The following is a 6,976-nucleotide window of genomic DNA, read 5'->3' as shown; positions in this document are numbered from 1 at the left end:
CCCCCCCCCCCCCTTTCCCAAAAAGTCAATAAAAAGTCTGAGGGAGAAATGGGTATATAATATACTTGCCTTTACCCCAAATGCTCTTTATGGGTTCGTACACACCAGATGCAGTGCATTCCAGCCTGATTCTGGCCGGAACGCACTGCATCGCATTGTGGCCAGCTCACTTTTTTGTGGGGCAAGACGAGGCGTGGTGGGCCATTGAAGTGAATGGCAACGTAGCCCTCTGGCCGCAATGCGATCGGCCTCATGGGATCGCAAGGCACATTGTGTCTGCGGTCCGGTGCGGTGCCATCAAAATCCTGCAAGCACTATTTTGAGCGCACCGGACTGGACCGCAGGCACAATTCACTTCAATGGCCCGCCACGCCTCCTCCTGCCCCATAAAAAAAGTGAGCCGGCCACAATGCGATGCAGTGCGTTCCGGCCAGAATCGGGCCGGAACACACTGCATCTGATGTGAACCTAGCCTGAACAAACCTTTATGCAGCATTTAATAAAGGGGGCCTCACTGAAAAGGCGGACCTTGCCTGAAGTGCATTTTATCAGTTAGCCCGGTCCTGAGCACTTAAAACTCTTGAGCTACCACCAGACAGGGGTGTCCCTAGACTTTTCACCACCTACAGCAGCTGTGGGTGTGTGTGTTGGGGGTTGGTGGATGGGTACTGGTGGTGCATGTTACCGAGGGGGGAAGGCTCACTGACGTCACTGGTTGCCAGGAGCCGTGAGGGACACTGGTCACAGCATTCCGCTCATCGCATGGCAACCAGTGCCATCACACACCTGCTGCCCCCCCCCCCCATGTGACCCAAAGAGATGCTATTTTCTTTAGATTTATATTAAAGCCCGCCTCAGGCTAAATTGTTTTATTTTGTTGTGGATAGATTGAGGAAGTGTTAGATCATCTGTCAGGTTTTTAATACTGTCTGTGTTCCTATTGTGGCACTTCCCCGTACTTCTTGTCAATATTGGAAATCGGGGCTCAGACAAAAACAAAACCCCTTTTTTACAAATTGTGGAAGGTTTGTACATTTTGGCAATATTTTTATTGTTGTCTGTAACTTCCTGTCTCAGTAACAACTGCTTCCCCTCTTTTTAGTCCTGATGTCACATGGGGCAGGGAGTAAAAGAAAATCTCCCAATGGAGTCACAAACGGCAATTAAAGGAGAACAATGAGGTGAGTGAAAATCACTCATCCTCATAGTTCGAGCCGAAGTGTGACAATGAAGCTGTCACACGTCGGCTCAATAGATCGGGAAGTGAGCGAACACATACCGTCGCTCGCTCACTTCTCGATCATCTCCCTGCAGAGAGCTGTGACTGTTAGTGACCCCTCCCCGCAGGGATTCCCCCCCACCCCGCTCTGATCCTCAAGCACTGACTGGAGGAACGGATGGGGAGGGGGCGGGCACAGCTGGCTTTGCCTCTAGATAGGCAGAGCCAGATGTCACTCACGCAGCTGGGTGGATCTCGACAGCATTGTCGGGATCCGTCCCGGTTGCAGCGGATTCAGTATACCGCGAGCTGCAGCTCGCGATATACTGAGCTTTGGGTCACGGGAGGACACTAGTATATGTCCTCCCATGATCCTTCAGGGAAGTATGAGGAAAAACACTTACCCCATAGTTCTCTTTTAAACAAAAGAGAGAATTTGTAATTATTTACATCCAAAGTGTAAAAATTGCTGGAGTTAGGCTTTTAATTTAGATTGTTATTTTATTTGTTTTGGGGGACAGCAGCTAACATAGGAAATGTTTCACCTGGCAAAATGACATAAACATGCCTAAATAAATGTTAAGCTCAGTAGTTCTATTCTGTGCAGGTACGACTGGTTTTATGTAGACATTTGTAAATGCTAGAACTCTTTTTATATAAATTACCTTTTTCTTGTTTTTAGTTTACTTTTCTTGTAAGTTTCAGGTACATTAGGTTATTAGGTTATATCAGGTTATTTTAGTTTTTTAATACCTACTAAGTAACAAAAAAGCTAGTGTTCGCACTCTCGCTAAATGCATCCCTCCAGCCTATGTAGTATAACAGAGCCGGATTGTTATCAGTCTGGCTGTCAAACATCATCTCGGAGTTTATTTTACTAGGGAGTCTCTAGCAAAGAAAATGGGAATTGTATTGAAAGTATTTTGCTTGAACTGCTGCTGCTGCTAACATGAGGTCTGGCCACTCCCAGTAAAACGATCCAGGCCTTCCTGGGACAAAGCAACCCTTGTGTGAAACAGCTGCTTCATAGACCTAGCTCATTACAACTTGACAACAGCCTGTAACACTGCAGGGATCTGTGTGCCATTATCTCACTGGCAGCTAAACGGCTTGATAGATGAAATAGTTGTAGTCCTAGTTGGAAATACAAAGTGCATGTGAAGGGGATTACAGGAATATCTGTTCTTCCTCGATGCACAGGAAACATATTTCTAGAGTTCTATTTTATTATTACACTTAGTAGAGTTATTTTGTTGTGTATGTTCACAGCGTGGTGCAAAGATCAGTAGAAGAGCACATGGCTTGGACGGATAATCCTAGTCGTTTTTTTCCATGCATTGTTTTACAAGATAGAATGCATTTTGGCCTATGCACCTTTTTTTGCCAAGCCTGTCAAGTACTAAGATAAAATCACTTAATACAGATAATTTTATTTCAATAGGATGCTGTAAAAGCAGATCAAATAAATAGAAACACTGTATATTTATACTATTCTTAACAGGAATATTCCTGCTACTACTGTTTTTTTATTTTGTTTATAAATGTTTCATTTACATTTTTTTGTAAATAAAACCATTGTTTTATAGATAAAATATAAAACAGAATTAAAGTGACAATAAACTCAGGAGTTACGAGATCTTAGATCTCATAGATCTTAACCCCTTAGCGACCAGTGACGTACATAGTATGCCACTGGCAGCGGGCGCATTTAAACAGACTTAAGCCGCCAAGACTCTGTTTACAATTGTAGAGCTGGCTTTACAATAGAAGTGATTCTGGCGGCTCAGCTGCCACCAGATCGCTTCTACGGGCCAGTAAAGTGCCTGCCTCCCCGCCTGACACCCTTGCCATGTTTCCCGGGCCCCTCCTGCGGGCCCGGGACCAGCATGTCGGGTATCGGCGGGAAGCTGGGGAGGAAAGCGGTGAACGTCCGTTCACCGATCTCCTCCCGGTTCTATGGGACCTGGAGCGACATGTATTGCATCACTTCCGGTCCCTGAGCTGTCATTGCTCGACTCCTCAAACCCAGCAATAAGCTATTGAAGTGCGATCTGCATTTCAATAGCTTATTTAAAGTGGAAAGGTGACACTAGTGGTCATTTGGACCCCCAGTATCACCTTAAAGAGGACCTGTTCTGTGTAAACACTGAGACAGGAGAGCTGCACTTGCAGCCTTCCCTTCTCAGCTGTCACAGGAGTTTCTTGGTTTGGACCCCTTTTGCAGCACTTACTGCAATTACTTTTGTTGGAGTTTCACCTGTATATATCTTTTTTTTTAAAGTGATAAAAAAGACAAAAATTATAAAGAAAGAAATTAAATCCAACTCTGCCACCTCCGCCATCTGGTTTCCATTCTCTATTGGGGGTGGGGGGGTTGGCAGGGAGGGGGGTGCATTGATGAACCTGGCCTTGGGGCAGCACAGAGAGAGAGTAAATCCGGGCCTGTCTGCATTCACTATAACTTTTAAAAACTGCAGTGATCATTTGAGTTGTCACAAAATTGGCCACCGAGCTTCCATTAGGAAAAGTCTTTGGCTGGGCCTTGTGTCTATCATGAAAGCACAGCAGTCAACTAAGACAGAAAGACAAAGGCATTCTTGACATTATTAGCTCCTTAGTAACAGCACAGGCAAGGCATATTTACTGACAATGTCTGACCAGATACCAGACCTTTTCTTGCTGTTACCCTGTGCAGCTCGAAAAAGTTGGGAATCAATTATTTTGCCATGTTGACTAATTGCTGTAAAGAGGAGACAACAAGTGATGAAAGTTTATCAACCCCGCAGATGCAAATGTATCTATCCCATTCAGCTTTTTCTTTGCACATACATTTTACAAATTGAATTAATCAATGAATTTACAGGGTTAGTATAAAGTATGATTGATTCATAGAGCTGATTGTTTGAATCAAAAAGAAATCTCTTGTTTGATTTCCACATACGCCGTTCCAGTGGCTCAAAAATCAGAATTATAATTTTTCAACTGGTATGAATTTTTTATGGCGATTTAATCTATCAATAGTCATAAAATATGAGGTGAAACCCCTTTAATATTTGCTTAATTTGATCAGAATGTAAACACTAATAGATTGATATCTATACCACTGACATCACTGCACTTCAGCGTAATGATTTTTCCAGGTCTTGCCAAAGCAATCTGTATGGCTGTATATTGGAAAAACCATCTTAGGAATGTTATGCCATTTAAAATGGTAATTTTCACATATGTAAAAACTGCACATAATCAATCAAATCATTTTATTGCTTTAGCTATAACATTTTCCACATCCTAATATTTACATTTGCAGTTATTTGCTATATAGTTTAAAAAGTTAAATTACATTATTATATTAAAAATTGTTGTTACATTTAAAGAGCTCCCCATCTCAAACAATACAATACATCCTGAGGTATCACAGGAGTACTTCTTCATCAGTGGGTACCCTCTGGTCATGGTCTCCTTATGTCCCTGCTTGTCATCGACAGCCTGGCCCTCTTGCTACTAGGCAAAGTCCTGGCCCCTCACTGACAGGCACAGACATTCATGGGAGCTATACTTTCCCTTGATGCTTCAGTGGAATGCATTTACTAAATTACATTCCATTGAGGCATCTAAGGAAACTTGGCCCCAGATGGTCTGTGCCTTTCATGGTAGTGCTGGGACTTTGGGTTTACTGAGCAACAGGGCGATCCAGGCACAAGAGCTGCACAGCACAGCAAAAGAAACCTAATAAGAGCCAAAGTGAGAAGAAGCCAGGCACAGTAGTAAACCAGAAAGATGAAGAGGAAAAGGAGGAATTCTGGTTTTCTGCGTACTTTATAGGTATTTTTTAGTGAAGATCACTGGACAAAAATGTTTTATGGGGTACATGGTAATATCAAAGGACTACATTTTTTGGTAAAGTCACAAAATATATAAACTATATAAAAATATTTTATTGTATATTTGTTTCATAGTTATGTGTAATATATTCATAGGGCCGGCATAACTTCATTGAAAAGGACAGTTTATTTCACAATACTTAAGTGTAACTTACAAGTATGTTAAGTCATTCTTGTAAGATTTACCTGAAAGTCATTTTTGATGTGATTTTTACACTTGTACTTGTTTGTTGTTTCTTTTTTTTTAGATTTTAGATTGTCCCCAGTTATTATGTATTTCAGAATATTTGCAGAACCACTACTGAGATTAAAGGATAGACCACCTGTTCTTTGCAATTAGCCTGAGCACTATGATAGGCTTGCACTATGAGAGAGAAAATGTAATCACTGTGTAGCATTAATGAGCCACAAACAGGCCTACATATACTTTATATTGCCCCCATTTATGTTTGCAAGCTGCACATAGAATTAGGGGATTCAATCCATCACACATAAAGATTAGATGTTCCCATTCACAAGTATATTTAAAGGAACTTTTCAAATATTTATAAATTGCCTTTAATACTCCTTTGCAATAAAAGCCCCACGGTTGTTCTCTTTACTGCTGCAATGGAGTGGAGTTAGAATTAGCATCTGTTCACTTAGAAAAATGAATGCTCACTTAGCTTAGTAAACATGATGAAACTATGTTCACATTGAATACCCATACATATACACTGTACAAGGGAGACATGATTTGTACTCACATGATTAGGTAATTGAAGTGAGCACAGTCTCACCTTATTTACTATGCTATGTAAACATGAATGTTTTTTTAAAAAGTGAGCAATCTCTATTACTTTCAAGCAGAGATCTAGTAATACAATAATAGCCCATTAGGAGATAATATAAAAAGTCACTTTTGCTGCAATACTGAACTTCAGTCTGAAACTTTCCCCTGAAGTACTTATTTTTCACCTGTATAACCTCATTATTCTGTGTTGATTGATGACCAGCATTGCTCAATCCACCTTCTCTGAGCCCAGGCTGTCATGGATCTGCCCCCAACCTATGGCTGGACAGTGAAAGAGAAGCAGCACAGTGATAGACTCCTCTCTCTGTCACTCTGCTTTGTTTTGCAATCAGCATGCAGAGTCAAGAGACTGATGCCAAGTCAAATCAAGATACTTACACTGTCTGCATTTACAAAAGTAAAATGAATGATGTGATAAGGATTACAAAGGTAATTTGTGTATTATATATGTGCCTAGAGCAGCATTTCTCAACCTTCTTCCAGTAGTTCCTTTAAAAGTATGCACAATCTTGAGGCACCCCAGTCTAAATGTAAAAAACAATATGTGACCCCCTCCAAAAGCCATACCAGACCCTTATCCTAGATAGCAGTCTGATATGAATTTTAAGGGGGGACCCCTCTCAAAAACTCAGAACATAATGGGGGGAATTTATCAAAACTGGAGCAGACAAAAACTGGAGCAGTTGCCCATGGCAACCAATATGCTTCTCCCTTCAGTTTGTTCAGTTAAGCTTTGAAAATGAAAGAGAGAAGCTGATTGGTTACCATGCACAGCTGCTACATATTTTGTCTGCTCAAGCTTTGTTAAATTCCCCTTAATGAGTTTTCCACTTCACGTCAGTGTCCCCTTTCAAATCAGGAGCCCTCTTCACATCAGAACCCCCCTTTCACATTAGAGTCCCCCTTCACATCAGGAGCCCCCTCCTTTCACATCAGTCCCACTTAACATTGGAGCCCCCCTTTCACTTAGGGAGCCCCCTTCATATCAGAAATGCAAGAATTTTGAGGCACCCCTGAGGAAGCCAAGAGGCACCCCAGGTTGAGAAAGGTTGGCCTAGAGTTCTGCTTCAATAAATAAATCCC

The 6,976-nt window shown here is 41.7% G+C and overlaps 1 protein-coding gene across 1 annotated transcript in view; it reads left to right on the top strand.

Annotated features, from left to right (window-relative positions):
• DLGAP1 (DLG associated protein 1) overlaps positions 1-6,976 on the top strand; it is a 205,333-nt gene that overhangs the window by 179,261 nt on the left and 19,096 nt on the right. The window lies entirely within an intron of this gene.

The sequence above is a fragment of the Nanorana parkeri genome, unplaced genomic scaffold, assembly GCF_000935625.1.
Source record: "Nanorana parkeri isolate BGI_ZX_2015 unplaced genomic scaffold, ASM93562v1 scaffold7, whole genome shotgun sequence".
Classification (NCBI taxonomy): domain Eukaryota; kingdom Metazoa; phylum Chordata; class Amphibia; order Anura; family Dicroglossidae; genus Nanorana; species Nanorana parkeri.
Note: the sequence above shows the minus strand (reverse complement) of the source record. Positions and strands in the feature narration are given on the sequence as shown.